General features: G+C 37.5%; 11 non-coding genes across 11 annotated transcripts; all 11 read right to left on the bottom strand.

Moving 5' to 3' along the window:
- Positions 1 to 182: 182 nt before the first annotated feature.
- On the bottom strand, positions 183 to 254 carry TRNAA-CGC (transfer RNA alanine (anticodon CGC)). The gene has a single exon. It is a non-coding gene; the product is annotated as a tRNA-Ala (tRNA).
- Positions 255 to 2,028: 1,774 nt separating this feature from the next.
- TRNAA-CGC (transfer RNA alanine (anticodon CGC)) lies at positions 2,029 to 2,100 on the bottom strand. The gene has a single exon. It is a non-coding gene; the product is annotated as a tRNA-Ala (tRNA).
- An 851-nt stretch (positions 2,101 to 2,951) lies between these two features.
- Positions 2,952 to 3,023, bottom strand: TRNAA-CGC (transfer RNA alanine (anticodon CGC)). Its single transcript has one exon. It is a non-coding gene; the product is annotated as a tRNA-Ala (tRNA).
- Positions 3,024 to 3,874: 851 nt separating this feature from the next.
- On the bottom strand, positions 3,875 to 3,946 carry TRNAA-CGC (transfer RNA alanine (anticodon CGC)). The gene has a single exon. It is a non-coding gene; the product is annotated as a tRNA-Ala (tRNA).
- Positions 3,947 to 4,796: 850 nt separating this feature from the next.
- On the bottom strand, positions 4,797 to 4,868 carry TRNAA-CGC (transfer RNA alanine (anticodon CGC)). Its single transcript has one exon. It is a non-coding gene; the product is annotated as a tRNA-Ala (tRNA).
- Positions 4,869 to 6,642: 1,774 nt separating this feature from the next.
- On the bottom strand, positions 6,643 to 6,714 carry TRNAA-CGC (transfer RNA alanine (anticodon CGC)). Its single transcript has one exon. It is a non-coding gene; the product is annotated as a tRNA-Ala (tRNA).
- Positions 6,715 to 8,488: 1,774 nt separating this feature from the next.
- On the bottom strand, positions 8,489 to 8,560 carry TRNAA-CGC (transfer RNA alanine (anticodon CGC)). Its single transcript has one exon. It is a non-coding gene; the product is annotated as a tRNA-Ala (tRNA).
- Positions 8,561 to 9,411: 851 nt separating this feature from the next.
- Positions 9,412 to 9,483, bottom strand: TRNAA-CGC (transfer RNA alanine (anticodon CGC)). Its single transcript has one exon. It is a non-coding gene; the product is annotated as a tRNA-Ala (tRNA).
- Positions 9,484 to 10,334: 851 nt separating this feature from the next.
- Positions 10,335 to 10,406, bottom strand: TRNAA-CGC (transfer RNA alanine (anticodon CGC)). The gene has a single exon. It is a non-coding gene; the product is annotated as a tRNA-Ala (tRNA).
- Positions 10,407 to 11,257: 851 nt separating this feature from the next.
- Positions 11,258 to 11,329, bottom strand: TRNAA-CGC (transfer RNA alanine (anticodon CGC)). The gene has a single exon. It is a non-coding gene; the product is annotated as a tRNA-Ala (tRNA).
- A 2,697-nt stretch (positions 11,330 to 14,026) lies between these two features.
- Positions 14,027 to 14,098, bottom strand: TRNAA-CGC (transfer RNA alanine (anticodon CGC)). Its single transcript has one exon. It is a non-coding gene; the product is annotated as a tRNA-Ala (tRNA).
- Between the last annotated feature and the right edge of the window lie 1,628 nt (positions 14,099 to 15,726).

Consider the following 15,726-nt stretch of genomic DNA (forward strand, 5'->3'; position numbering starts at 1 on the left):
AATGGGAACTTAACTTTGAAAAATGGAATGAAGAAGATGATGAATATAATCATATTTGATTGATTTTTTATGATTTGTATTCAACTTTGACTATTGCTGTAGAGTACTTTTATTGGTTTGCTTGTTTTCTTTGGCTCTACTAGAGAGTTTACATATGGTAAAAAGCTGTATTTTGTAAAACTTGGAGATGCCGGGGATTGAATCCGGGGCCTCATACATGCGAAGCATGCGCTCTACCACTGAGCTATATCCCCTATGAGCTGCTATTTTTTTATGCACAAGTGATTGCAGCTTTACATTTCACTAGAGATTTAATACTTTTCTGTGTTATTAGGGATATCTTAGAGGATGGAAGCATAACCATTATTCCATGCTTGACTGCAAGGACTTTATGGTTATCATGGCTGATGAGAATGCAAGTAGATGCCCATTCCGAACATTGGAATGCTCTTAAAGTTCTCCATCAGAGACTGGTTCATCATCAGAATCCCCTACTTTTACTAATGAATGGTGTGGATATTGATCAAGTTTTGCTAACTAGAGGGCTGTCTTACATTCTGTTTGGTCATCAGTGTCAGAACTTAGCAGAAGGGCACAAAGCATGCATGCTAAGACTGCCTCTTCGGCACTGCTAGCTAATGCTTCACCAGACAATCTATGTACAGTTGATATGTTGTCATCATTCCATGCTTTGAAATTTCATTAAGTGCTTGCCCTCCAAGCCCATGTCCATCCTCTTTTTGTTCACAAAGTGTTTGAACTTGTCTCTCAATCTTAATCAATTAGTTTTGCTATATTATTTGTCTCGCTCTTTTATTAAACTTTGCTTGAGTTGTCGCCTTCAGTTCCCACTGAAAATAAAAAATCTATTTCCTACTTACCATAAGTTTACCCTCAGTGTAGGAGAATGGCAATAAGCATTCAATGGGAACTTAACTTTGAAAAATGGAATGAAGAAGATGATGAATATAATCATATTTGATTATTTTTTTATGATTTGTATTCAACTTTGACTATTGCTGTAGAGTACTTGTATTGGTTTGCTTGTTATCTTTGGCTCTTCTAGAGAGTTTACATATGGTAAAAAGCTGTATTTTGCAAAACTTAGAGATTCTGGGGATTGAACTCAGGGGCTTATACAAGCGAAGCATGCGCTCTACCACCGAGCTACATCCCCTATGAGCTGCTATTTTCTGATGCATAAGTGATTGCAGCTTTACAATTCACTAGAGATTTACTACTTTTCAGTGTTATTAGTGATATCTTAGAGGATGGAAGGATAACCATTATACCATGCTTGACTTCAAGGACTGTATGGTTTTCATGGCTGATGAGAATGCAAGTAGATGCCCATTCCGAACATTGGAATGCTCTTTAAGTTCTCCATCAGAGACTGGTTCATCATCAGAATCCCCTACTTTTACTAATGAATGGTGTGGATATTGATCAAGTTTTGCTAACTAGAGGGCTGTCTTACAATCTGTTTGATCATCAGTGTCAGAACTTAGCAGAAGGGCACAAAAGATGCATGCTAAGACTGCCTCTTGGCCACTGCTAGCTAATGCTTCAACAGACAATCTTTGTAGAGTTCATATGTTGTCATCATTCCATGCTTTGAAATTTCATTAAGTGCTTGCCCTCCAAGCCCATGTCCATCCTCTTTTTGTTCACAAAGTGTTTGAACTTGTCTCTCAATCTTAATCAATTAGTTTTGCTATATTATTTGTCTCGCTCTTTTATTAAACTTTGCTCGGGTAGTCGCCTTCAGTTCCCACTGAAAATAAAAAATCTATTTCCTACTTACCATATGTTTTCCCTCAGTGTAGGAGAATGGCAATAGGCATTCAATGGGAACTTAACTTTGAAAAATGGAATGAAGAAGATGATGAATATAATCATATTTGATTGATTTTTTATGATTTGTATTCAACTTTGACTATTGCTGTAGAGTACTTTTATTGGTTTGCTTGTTTTCTTTGGCTCTACTAGAGAGTTTACATATGGTAAAAAGCTGTATTTTGTAAAACTTGGAGATGCCGGGGATTGAATCCGGGGCCTCATACATGCGAAGCATGCGCTCTACCACTGAGCTATATCCCCTATGAGCTGCTATTTTTTTATGCACAAGTGATTGCAGCTTTACATTTCACTAGAGATTTAATACTTTTCTGTGTTATTAGGGATATCTTAGAGGATGGAAGCATAACCATTATTCCATGCTTGACTGCAAGGACTTTATGGTTATCATGGCTGATGAGAATGCAAGTAGATGCCCATTCCGAACATTGGAATGCTCTTAAAGTTCTCCATCAGAGACTGGTTCATCATCAGAATCCCCTACTTTTACTAATGAATGGTGTGGATATTGATCAAGTTTTGCTAACTAGAGGGCTGTCTTACATTCTGTTTGGTCATCAGTGTCAGAACTTAGCAGAAGGGCACAAAGCATGCATGCTAAGACTGCCTCTTCGCCACTGCTAGCTAATGCTTCACCAGACAATCTATGTACAGTTGATATGTTGTCATCATTCCATGCTTTGAAATTTCATTAAGTGCTTGCCCTCCAAGCCCATGTCCATCCTCTTTTTGTTCACAAAGTGTTTGAACTTGTCTCTCAATCTTAATCAATTAGTTTTGCTATATTATTTGTCTCGCTCTTTTATTAAACTTTGCTTGAGTTGTCGCCTTCAGTTCCCACTGAAAATAAAAAATCTATTTCCTACTTACCATAAGTTTACCCTCAGTGTAGGAGAATGGCAATAAGCATTCAATGGGAACTTAACTTTGAAAAATGGAATGAAGAAGATGATGAATATAATCATATTTGCTTGATTTTTTATGATTTGTATTCAACTTTGACTATTGCTGTAGAGTACTTTTATTGGTTTGCTTGTTTTCTTTGGCTCTACTAGAGAGTTTACATATGGTAAAAAGCTGTATTTTGTAAAACTTGGAGATGCCGGGGATTGAAACCGGGGCCTCATACATGCGAAGCATGCACTCTACCACTGAGCTACATCCCCTATGAGCTGCTATTTTTTTATGCACAAGTGATTGCAGCTTTATATTTTACTAGAGATTTACTACTTTTCAGTGTTATTAGGGATATCTTAGAGGATGGAAGCATAACCATTATACCATGCTTGACTGCAAGGACTTTATGGTTTTCATGGCTGATGAGAATGCAAGTAGATGCCCATTCCGAACATTGGAATGCTCTTAAAGTTCTCCATCAGAGACTGGTTCATCATCAGAATCCCCTACTTTTACTAATGAATGGTGTGGATATTGATCAAGTTTTGCTAACTAGAGGGCTGTCTTACAATCTGTTTGGTCATCAGTGTCAGAACTTAGCAGAAGGGCACAAAGGATGCATGCTAAGACTGCATCTTGGCCACTGCTAGCTAATGCTTCAACAGACAATCTTTGTAGAGTTCATATGTTGTCATCATTCCATGCTTTGAAATTTCATTAAGTGCTTGCCCTCCAAGCCCATGTCCATCCTCTTTTTGTTCACAAAGTGTTTGAACTTGTCTCTCAATCTTAATCAATTAGTTTTGCTATATTATTTGTCTCGCTCTTTTATTAAACTTTGCTCGGGTAGTCGCCTTCAGTTCCCACTGAAAATAAAAAATCTATTTCCTACTTACCATATGTTTTCCCTCAGTGTAGGAGAATGGCAATAGGCATTCAATGGGAACTTAACTTTGAAAAATGGAATGAAGAAGATGATGAATATACTCATATTTGATTGATTTTTTATGATTTGTATTCAACTTTGACTATTGCTGTAGAGTACTTTTATTGGTTTGATTGTTTTCTTTGGCTCTACTAGAGAGTTTACATATGGTAAAAAGCTGTATTTTGTAAAACTTGGAGATGCCGGGGATTGAATCCGGGGCCTCATACATGCGAAGCATGCGCTCTACCACTGAGCTATATCCCCTATGAGCTGCTATTTTTTTATGCACAAGTGATTGCAGCTTTACATTTCACTAGAGATTTAATACTTTTCTGTGTTATTAGGGATATCTTAGAGGATGGAAGCATAACCATTATTCCATGCTTGACTGCAAGGACTTTATGGTTATCATGGCTGATGAGAATGCAAGTAGATGCCCATTCCGAACATTGGAATGCTCTTAAAGTTCTCCATCAGAGACTGGTTCATCATCAGAATCCCCTACTTTTACTAATGAATGGTGTGGATATTGATCAAGTTTTGCTAACTAGAGGGCTGTCTTACATTCTGTTTGGTCATCAGTGTCAGAACTTAGCAGAAGGGCACAAAGCATGCATGCTAAGACTGCCTCTTCGCCACTGCTAGCTAATGCTTCACCAGACAATCTATGTACAGTTGATATGTTGTCATCATTCCATGCTTTGAAATTTCATTAAGTGCTTGCCCTCCAAGCCCATGTCCATCCTCTTTTTGTTCACAAAGTGTTGAACTTGTCTCTCAATCTTAATCAATTAGTTTTGCTATATTATTTGTCTCGCTCTTTTATTAAACTTTGCTTGAGTTGTCGCCTTCAGTTCCCACTGAAAATAAAAAATCTATTTCCTACTTACCATAAGTTTACCCTCAGTGTAGGAGAATGGCAATAAGCATTCAATGGGAACTTAACTTTGAAAAATGGAATGAAGAAGATGATGAATATAATCATATTTGCTTGATTTTTTATGATTTGTATTCAACTTTGACTATTGCTGTAGAGTACTTTTATTGGTTTGCTTGTTTTCTTTGGCTCTACTAGAGAGTTTACATATGGTAAAAAGCTGTATTTTGTAAAACTTGGAGATGCCGGGGATTGAAACCGGGGCCTCATACATGCGAAGCATGCACTCTACCACTGAGCTACATCCCCTATGAGCTGCTATTTTTTTATGCACAAGTGATTGCAGCTTTATATTTTACTAGAGATTTACTACTTTTCAGTGTTATTAGGGATATCTTAGAGGATGGAAGCATAACCATTATACCATGCTTGACTGCAAGGACTTTATGGTTTTCATGGCTGATGAGAATGCAAGTAGATGCCCATTCCGAACATTGGAATGCTCTTAAAGTTCTCCATCAGAGACTGGTTCATCATCAGAATCCCCTACTTTTACTAATGAATGGTGTGGATATTGATCAAGTTTTGCTAACTAGAGGGCTGTCTTACATTCTGTTTGGTCATCAGTGTCAGAACTTAGCAGAAGGGCACAAAGGATGCATGCTAAGACTGCCTCTTGGCCACTGCTAGCTAATGCTTCACCAGACAATCTATGTAGAGTTGATATGTTGTCATCATTCCATGCTTTGAATTATCATTAAGTGCTTGCCCTCCAAGCCCATGTCCATCCTCTTTTTGTTCATAAAGTGTTTGAACTTGTCTCTCAATCTTAATCATTTAGTTCTGCTATATTATTTGTCTCGCTCTTTTATTAAACTTTGCTCAGGTAGTCGCCTTCAGTTCCCACTGAGAATAAAAAATCTATTTCCTACTTACCATATGTTTTCCCTCAGTGTAGGAGAATGGCAATAGGCATTCAATGGGAACTTAACTTTGAAAAATGGAATGAAGAAGATGATGAATATAATCATATTTGATTATTTTTTTATGATTTGTATTCAACTTTGACTATTGCTGTAGAGTACTTGAATTGGTTTGCTTGTTATCTTTGGCTCTTCTAGAGAGTTTACATATGGTAAAAAGCTGTATTTTGCAAAACTTAGAGATTCTGGGGATTGAACTCAGGGGCTTATACAAGCGAAGCATGCGCTCTACCACCGAGCTACATCCCCTATGAGCTGCTATTTTCTGATGCATAAGTGATTGCAGCTTTACAATTCACTAGAGATTTACTACTTTTCAGTGTTATTAGTGATATCTTAGAGGATGGAAGGATAACCATTATACCATGCTTGACTTCAAGGACTGTATGGTTTTCATGGCTGATGAGAATGCAAGTAGATGCCCATTCCGAACATTGGAATGCTCTTTAAGTTCTCCATCAGAGACTGGTTCATCATCAGAATCCCCTACTTTTACTAATGAATGGTGTGGATATTGATCAAGTTTTGCTAACTAGAGGGCTGTCTTACAATCTGTTTGATCATCAGTGTCAGAACTTAGCAGAAGGGCACAAAAGATGCATGCTAAGACTGCCTCTTGGCCACTGCTAGCTAATGCTTCAACAGACAATCTTTGTAGAGTTCATATGTTGTCATCATTCCATGCTTTGAAATTTCATTAAGTGCTTGCCCTCCAAGCCCATGTCCATCCTCTTTTTGTTCACAAAGTGTTTGAACTTGTCTCTCAATCTTAATCAATTAGTTTTGCTATATTATTTGTCTCGCTCTTTTATTAAACTTTGCTCGGGTAGTCGCCTTCAGTTCCCACTGAAAATAAAAAATCTATTTCCTACTTACCATATGTTTTCCCTCAGTGTAGGAGAATGGCAATAGGCATTCAATGGGAACTTAACTTTGAAAAATGGAATGAAGAAGATGATGAATATAATCATATTTGATTGATTTTTTATGATTTGTATTCAACTTTGACTATTGCTGTAGAGTACTTTTATTGGTTTGCTTGTTTTCTTTGGCTCTACTAGAGAGTTTACATATGGTAAAAAGCTGTATTTTGTAAAACTTGGAGATGCCGGGGATTGAATCCGGGGCCTCATACATGCGAAGCATGCGCTCTACCACTGAGCTATATCCCCTATGAGCTGCTATTTTTTTATGCACAAGTGATTGCAGCTTTACATTTCACTAGAGATTTAATACTTTTCTGTGTTATTAGGGATATCTTAGAGGATGGAAGCATAACCATTATTCCATGCTTGACTGCAAGGACTTTATGGTTATCATGGCTGATGAGAATGCAAGTAGATGCCCATTCCGAACATTGGAATGCTCTTAAAGTTCTCCATCAGAGACTGGTTCATCATCAGAATCCCCTACTTTTACTAATGAATGGTGTGGATATTGATCAAGTTTTGCTAACTAGAGGGCTGTCTTACATTCTGTTTGGTCATCAGTGTCAGAACTTAGCAGAAGGGCACAAAGCATGCATGCTAAGACTGCCTCTTCGCCACTGCTAGCTAATGCTTCACCAGACAATCTATGTACAGTTGATATGTTGTCATCATTCCATGCTTTGAAATTTCATTAAGTGCTTGCCCTCCAAGCCCATGTCCATCCTCTTTTTGTTCACAAAGTGTTTGAACTTGTCTCTCAATCTTAATCAATTAGTTTTGCTATATTATTTGTCTCGCTCTTTTATTAAACTTTGCTTGAGTTGTCGCCTTCAGTTCCCACTGAAAATAAAAAATCTATTTCCTACTTACCATAAGTTTACCCTCAGTGTAGGAGAATGGCAATACGCATTCAATGGGAACTTAACTTTGAAAAATGGAATGAAGAAGATGATGAATATAATCATATTTGATTATTTTTTTATGATTTGTATTCAACTTTGACTATTGCTGTAGAGTACTTGTATTGGTTTGCTTGTTATCTTTGGCTCTTCTAGAGAGTTTACATATGGTAAAAAGCTGTATTTTGCAAAACTTAGAGATTCTGGGGATTGAACTCAGGGGCTTATACAAGCGAAGCATGCGCTCTACCACCGAGCTACATCCCCTATGAGCTGCTATTTTCTGATGCATAAGTGATTGCAGCTTTACAATTCACTAGAGATTTACTACTTTTCAGTGTTATTAGTGATATCTTAGAGGATGGAAGGATAACCATTATACCATGCTTGACTTCAAGGACTGTATGGTTTTCATGGCTGATGAGAATGCAAGTAGATGCCCATTCCGAACATTGGAATGCTCTTTAAGTTCTCCATCAGAGACTGGTTCATCATCAGAATCCCCTACTTTTACTAATGAATGGTGTGGATATTGATCAAGTTTTGCTAACTAGAGGGCTGTCTTACAATCTGTTTGATCATCAGTGTCAGAACTTAGCAGAAGGGCACAAAAGATGCATGCTAAGACTGCCTCTTGGCCACTGCTAGCTAATGCTTCAACAGACAATCTTTGTAGAGTTCATATGTTGTCATCATTCCATGCTTTGAAATTTCATTAAGTGCTTGCCCTCCAAGCCCATGTCCATCCTCTTTTTGTTCACAAAGTGTTTGAACTTGTCTCTCAATCTTAATCAATTAGTTTTGCTATATTATTTGTCTCGCTCTTTTATTAAACTTTGCTCGGGTAGTCGCCTTCAGTTCCCACTGAAAATAAAAAATCTATTTCCTACTTACCATATGTTTTCCCTCAGTGTAGGAGAATGGCAATAGGCATTCAATGGGAACTTAACTTTGAAAAATGGAATGAAGAAGATGATGAATATAATCATATTTGATTGATTTTTTATGATTTGTATTCAACTTTGACTATTGCTGTAGAGTACTTTTATTGGTTTGCTTGTTTTCTTTGGCTCTACTAGAGAGTTTACATATGGTAAAAAGCTGTATTTTGTAAAACTTGGAGATGCCGGGGATTGAATCCGGGGCCTCATACATGCGAAGCATGCGCTCTACCACTGAGCTATATCCCCTATGAGCTGCTATTTTTTTATGCACAAGTGATTGCAGCTTTACATTTCACTAGAGATTTAATACTTTTCTGTGTTATTAGGGATATCTTAGAGGATGGAAGCATAACCATTATTCCATGCTTGACTGCAAGGACTTTATGGTTATCATGGCTGATGAGAATGCAAGTAGATGCCCATTCCGAACATTGGAATGCTCTTAAAGTTCTCCATCAGAGACTGGTTCATCATCAGAATCCCCTACTTTTACTAATGAATGGTGTGGATATTGATCAAGTTTTGCTAACTAGAGGGCTGTCTTACATTCTGTTTGGTCATCAGTGTCAGAACTTAGCAGAAGGGCACAAAGCATGCATGCTAAGACTGCCTCTTCGCCACTGCTAGCTAATGCTTCACCAGACAATCTATGTACAGTTGATATGTTGTCATCATTCCATGCTTTGAAATTTCATTAAGTGCTTGCCCTCCAAGCCCATGTCCATCCTCTTTTTGTTCACAAAGTGTTTGAACTTGTCTCTCAATCTTAATCAATTAGTTTTGCTATATTATTTGTCTCGCTCTTTTATTAAACTTTGCTTGAGTTGTCGCCTTCAGTTCCCACTGAAAATAAAAAATCTATTTCCTACTTACCATAAGTTTACCCTCAGTGTAGGAGAATGGCAATAAGCATTCAATGGGAACTTAACTTTGAAAAATGGAATGAAGAAGATGATGAATATAATCATATTTGCTTGATTTTTTATGATTTGTATTCAACTTTGACTATTGCTGTAGAGTATTTTTATTGGTTTGCTTGTTTTCTTTGGCTCTACTAGAGAGTTTACATATGGTAAAAAGCTGTATTTTGTAAAACTTGGAGATGCCGGGGATTGAAACCGGGGCCTCATACATGCGAAGCATGCACTCTACCACTGAGCTACATCCCCTATGAGCTGCTATTTTTTTATGCACAAGTGATTGCAGCTTTATATTTTACTAGAGATTTACTACTTTTCAGTGTTATTAGGGATATCTTAGAGGATGGAAGCATAACCATTATACCATGCTTGACTGCAAGGACTTTATGGTTTTCATGGCTGATGAGAATGCAAGTAGATGCCCATTCCGAACATTGGAATGCTCTTAAAGTTCTCCATCAGAGACTGGTTCATCATCAGAATCCCCTACTTTTACTAATGAATGGTGTGGATATTGATCAAGTTTTGCTAACTAGAGGGCTGTCTTACAATCTGTTTGGTCATCAGTGTCAGAACTTAGCAGAAGGGCACAAAGGATGCATGCTAAGACTGCATCTTGGCCACTGCTAGCTAATGCTTCAACAGACAATCTTTGTAGAGTTCATATGTTGTCATCATTCCATGCTTTGAAATTTCATTAAGTGCTTGCCCTCCAAGCCCATGTCCATCCTCTTTTTGTTCACAAAGTGTTTGAACTTGTCTCTCAATCTTAATCAATTAGTTTTGCTATATTATTTGTCTCGCTCTTTTATTAAACTTTGCTCGGGTAGTCGCCTTCAGTTCCCACTGAAAATAAAAAATCTATTTCCTACTTACCATATGTTTTCCCTCAGTGTAGGAGAATGGCAATAGGCATTCAATGGGAACTTAACTTTGAAAAATGGAATGAAGAAGATGATGAATATACTCATATTTGATTGATTTTTTATGATTTGTATTCAACTTTGACTATTGCTGTAGAGTACTTTTATTGGTTTGATTGTTTTCTTTGGCTCTACTAGAGAGTTTACATATGGTAAAAAGCTGTATTTTGTAAAACTTGGAGATGCCGGGGATTGAATCCGGGGCCTCATACATGCGAAGCATGCGCTCTACCACTGAGCTATATCCCCTATGAGCTGCTATTTTTTTATGCACAAGTGATTGCAGCTTTACATTTCACTAGAGATTTAATACTTTTCTGTGTTATTAGGGATATCTTAGAGGATGGAAGCATAACCATTATTCCATGCTTGACTGCAAGGACTTTATGGTTATCATGGCTGATGAGAATGCAAGTAGATGCCCATTCCGAACATTGGAATGCTCTTAAAGTTCTCCATCAGAGACTGGTTCATCATCAGAATCCCCTACTTTTACTAATGAATGGTGTGGATATTGATCAAGTTTTGCTAACTAGAGGGCTGTCTTACATTCTGTTTGGTCATCAGTGTCAGAACTTAGCAGAAGGGCACAAAGCATGCATGCTAAGACTGCCTCTTCGCCACTGCTAGCTAATGCTTCACCAGACAATCTATGTACAGTTGATATGTTGTCATCATTCCATGCTTTGAAATTTCATTAAGTGCTTGCCCTCCAAGCCCATGTCCATCCTCTTTTTGTTCACAAAGTGTTTGAACTTGTCTCTCAATCTTAATCAATTAGTTTTGCTATATTATTTGTCTCGCTCTTTTATTAAACTTTGCTTGAGTTGTCGCCTTCAGTTCCCACTGAAAATAAAAAATCTATTTCCTACTTACCATAAGTTTACCCTCAGTGTAGGAGAATGGCAATAAGCATTCAATGGGAACTTAACTTTGAAAAATGGAATGAAGAAGATGATGAATATAATCATATTTGCTTGATTTTTTATGATTTGTATTCAACTTTGACTATTGCTGTAGAGTACTTTTATTGGTTTGCTTGTTTTCTTTGGCTCTACTAGAGAGTTTACATATGGTAAAAAGCTGTATTTTGTAAAACTTGGAGATGCCGGGGATTGAAACCGGGGCCTCATACATGCGAAGCATGCACTCTACCACTGAGCTACATCCCCTATGAGCTGCTATTTTTTTATGCACAAGTGATTGCAGCTTTATATTTTACTAGAGATTTACTACTTTTCAGTGTTATTAGGGATATCTTAGAGGATGGAAGCATAACCATTATACCATGCTTGACTGCAAGGACTTTATGGTTTTCATGGCTGATGAGAATGCAAGTAGATGCCCATTCCGAACATTGGAATGCTCTTAAAGTTCTCCATCAGAGACTGGTTCATCATCAGAATCCCCTACTTTTACTAATGAATGGTGTGGATATTGATCAAGTTTTGCTAACTAGAGGGCTGTCTTACATTCTGTTTGGTCATCAGTGTCAGAACTTAGCAGAAGGGCACAAAGGATGCATGCTAAGACTGCCTCTTGGCCACTGCTAGCTAATGCTTCACCAGACAATCTATGTAGAGTTGATATGTTGTCATCATTCCATGCTTTGAATTATCATTAAGTGCTTGCCCTCCAAGCCCATGTCCATCCTCTTTTTGTTCATAAAGTGTTTGAACTTGTCTCTCAATCTTAATCATTTAGTTCTGCTATATTATTTGTCTCGCTCTTTTATTAAACTTTGCTCAGGTAGTCGCCTTCAGTTCCCACTGAGAATAAAAAATCTATTTCCTACTTACCATATGTTTTCCCTCAGTGTAGGAGAATGGCAATAGGCATTCAATGGGAACTTAACTTTGAAAAATGGAATGAAGAAGATGATGAATATAATCATATTTGATTATTTTTTTATGATTTGTATTCAACTTTGACTATTGCTGTAGAGTACTTGTATTGGTTTGCTTGTTATCTTTGGCTCTTCTAGAGAGTTTACATATGGTAAAAAGCTGTATTTTGCAAAACTTAGAGATTCTGGGGATTGAACTCAGGGGCTTATACAAGCGAAGCATGCGCTCTACCACCGAGCTACATCCCCTATGAGCTGCTATTTTCTGATGCATAAGTGATTGCAGCTTTACAATTCACTAGAGATTTACTACTTTTCAGTGTTATTAGTGATATCTTAGAGGATGGAAGGATAACCATTATACCATGCTTGACTTCAAGGACTGTATGGTTTTCATGGCTGATGAGAATGCAAGTAGATGCCCATTCCGAACATTGGAATGCTCTTTAAGTTCTCCATCAGAGACTGGTTCATCATCAGAATCCCCTACTTTTACTAATGAATGGTGTGGATATTGATCAAGTTTTGCTAACTAGAGGGCTGTCTTACAATCTGTTTGATCATCAGTGTCAGAACTTAGCAGAAGGGCACAAAAGATGCATGCTAAGACTGCCTCTTGGCCACTGCTAGCTAATGCTTCAACAGACAATCTTTGTAGAGTTCATATGTTGTCATCATTCCATGCTTTGAAATTTCATTAAGTGCTTGCCCTCCAAGCCCATGTCCATCCTCTTTTTGTTCACAAAGTGTTTGAACTTGTCTCTCAATCTTAATCAATTAGTTTTGCTATATTATTTGTCTCGCTCTTTTATTAAACTTTGCTCGGGTAGTCGCCTTCAGTTCCCACTGAAAATAAAAAATCTATTTCCTACTTACCATATGTTTTCCCTCAGTGTAGGAGAATGGCAATAGGCATTCAATGGGAACTTAACTTTGAAAAATGGAATGAAGAAGATGATGAATATAATCATATTTGATTATTTTTTTATGATTTGTATTCAACTTTGACTATTGCTGTAGAGTACTTGTATTGGTTTGCTTGTTATCTTTGGCTCTTCTAGAGAGTTTACATATGGTAAAAAGCTGTATTTTGCAAAACTTAGAGATTCTGGGGATTGAACTCAGGGGCTTATACAAGCGAAGCATGCGCTCTACCACCGAGCTACATCCCCTATGAGCTGCTATTTTCTGATGCATAAGTGATTGCAGCTTTACAATTCACTAGAGATTTACTACTTTTCAGTGTTATTAGTGATATCTTAGAGGATGGAAGGATAACCATTATACCATGCTTGACTTCAAGGACTGTATGGTTTTCATGGCTGATGAGAATGCAAGTAGATGCCCATTCCGAACATTGGAATGCTCTTTAAGTTCTCCATCAGAGACTGGTTCATCATCAGAATCCCCTACTTTTACTAATGAATGGTGTGGATATTGATCAAGTTTTGCTAACTAGAGGGCTGTCTTACAATCTGTTTGATCATCAGTGTCAGAACTTAGCAGAAGGGCACAAAAGATGCATGCTAAGACTGCCTCTTGGCCACTGCTAGCTAATGCTTCAACAGACAATCTTTGTAGAGTTCATATGTTGTCATCATTCCATGCTTTGAAATTTCATTAAGTGCTTGCCCTCCAAGCCCATGTCCATCCTCTTTTTGTTCACAAAGTGTTTGAACTTGTCTCTCAATCTTAATCAATTAGTTTTGCTATATTATTTGTCTCGCTCTTTTATTAAACTTTGCTCGGGTAGTCGCCTTCAGTTCCCACTGAAAATAAAAAATCTATTTCCTACTTACCATATGTTTTCCCTCAGTGTAGGAGAATGGCAATAGGCATTCAATGGGAACTTAACTTTGAAAAATGGAATGAAGAAGATGATGAATATAATCATATTTGATTGATTTTTTATGATTTGTATTCAACTTTGACTATTGCTGTAGAGTACTTTTATTGGTTTGCTTGTTTTCTTTGGCTCTACTAGAGAGTTTACATATGGTAAAAAGCTGTATTTTGTAAAACTTGGAGATGCCGGGGATTGAATCCGGGGCCTCATACATGCGAAGCATGCGCTCTACCACTGAGCTATATCCCCTATGAGCTGCTATTTTTTTATGCACAAGTGATTGCAGCTTTACATTTCACTAGAGATTTAATACTTTTCTGTGTTATTAGGGATATCTTAGAGGATGGAAGCATAACCATTATTCCATGCTTGACTGCAAGGACTTTATGGTTATCATGGCTGATGAGAATGCAAGTAGATGCCCATTCCGAACATTGGAATGCTCTTAAAGTTCTCCATCAGAGACTGGTTCATCATCAGAATCCCCTACTTTTACTAATGAATGGTGTGGATATTGATCAAGTTTTGCTAACTAGAGGGCTGTCTTACATTCTGTTTGGTCATCAGTGTCAGAACTTAGCAGAAGGGCACAAAGCATGCATGCTAAGACTGCCTCTTCGCCACTGCTAGCTAATGCTTCACCAGACAATCTATGTACAGTTGATATGTTGTCATCATTCCATGCTTTGAAATTTCATTAAGTGCTTGCCCTCCAAGCCCATGTCCATCCTCTTTTTGTTCACAAAGTGTTTGAACTTGTCTCTCAATCTTAATCAATTAGTTTTGCTATATTATTTGTCTCGCTCTTTTATTAAACTTTGCTTGAGTTGTCGCCTTCAGTTCCCACTGAAAATAAAAAATCTATTTCCTACTTACCATAAGTTTACCCTCAGTGTAGGAGAATGGCAATAAGCATTCAATGGGAACTTAACTTTGAAAAATGGAATGAAGAAGATGATGAATATAATCATATTTGATTATTTTTTTATGATTTGTATTCAACTTTGACTATTGCTGTAGAGTACTTGTATTGGTTTGCTTGTTATCTTTGGCTCTTCTAGAGAGTTTACATATGGTAAAAAGCTGTATTTTGCAAAACTTAGAGATTCTGGGGATTGAACTCAGGGGCTTATACAAGCGAAGCATGCGCTCTACCACCGAGCTACATCCCCTATGAGCTGCTATTTTCTGATGCATAAGTGATTGCAGCTTTACAATTCACTAGAGATTTACTACTTTTCAGTGTTATTAGTGATATCTTAGAGGATGGAAGGATAACCATTATACCATGCTTGACTTCAAGGACTGTATGGTTTTCATGGCTGATGAGAATGCAAGTAGATGCCCATTCCGAACATTGGAATGCTCTTTAAGTTCTCCATCAGAGACTGGTTCATCATCAGAATCCCCTACTTTTACTAATGAATGGTGTGGATATTGATCAAGTTTTGCTAACTAGAGGGCTGTCTTACAATCTGTTTGATCATCAGTGTCAGAACTTAGCAGAAGGGCATAAAAGATGCATGCTAAGACTGCCTCTTGGCCACTGCTAGCTAATGCTTCAACAGACAATCTTTGTAGAGTTCATATGTTGTCATCATTCCATGCTTTGAAATTTCATTAAGTGCTTGCCCTCCAAGCCCATGTCCATCCTCTTTTTGTTCACAAAGTGTTTGAACTTGTCTCTCAATCTTAATCAATTAGTTTTGCTATATTATTTGTCTCGCTCTTTTATTAAACTTTGCTCGGGTAGTCGCCTTCAGTTCCCACTGAAAATAAAAAATCTATTTCCTACTTACCATATGTTTTCCCTCAGTGTAGGAGAATGGCAATAGGCATTCAATGGGAACTTAACTTTGAAAAATGGAATGAAGAAG

The sequence above is a fragment of the Taudactylus pleione genome, unplaced genomic scaffold, assembly GCF_031769625.1.
Source record: "Taudactylus pleione unplaced genomic scaffold, aTauple2 ptg000070l, whole genome shotgun sequence".
Classification (NCBI taxonomy): domain Eukaryota; kingdom Metazoa; phylum Chordata; class Amphibia; order Anura; family Myobatrachidae; genus Taudactylus; species Taudactylus pleione.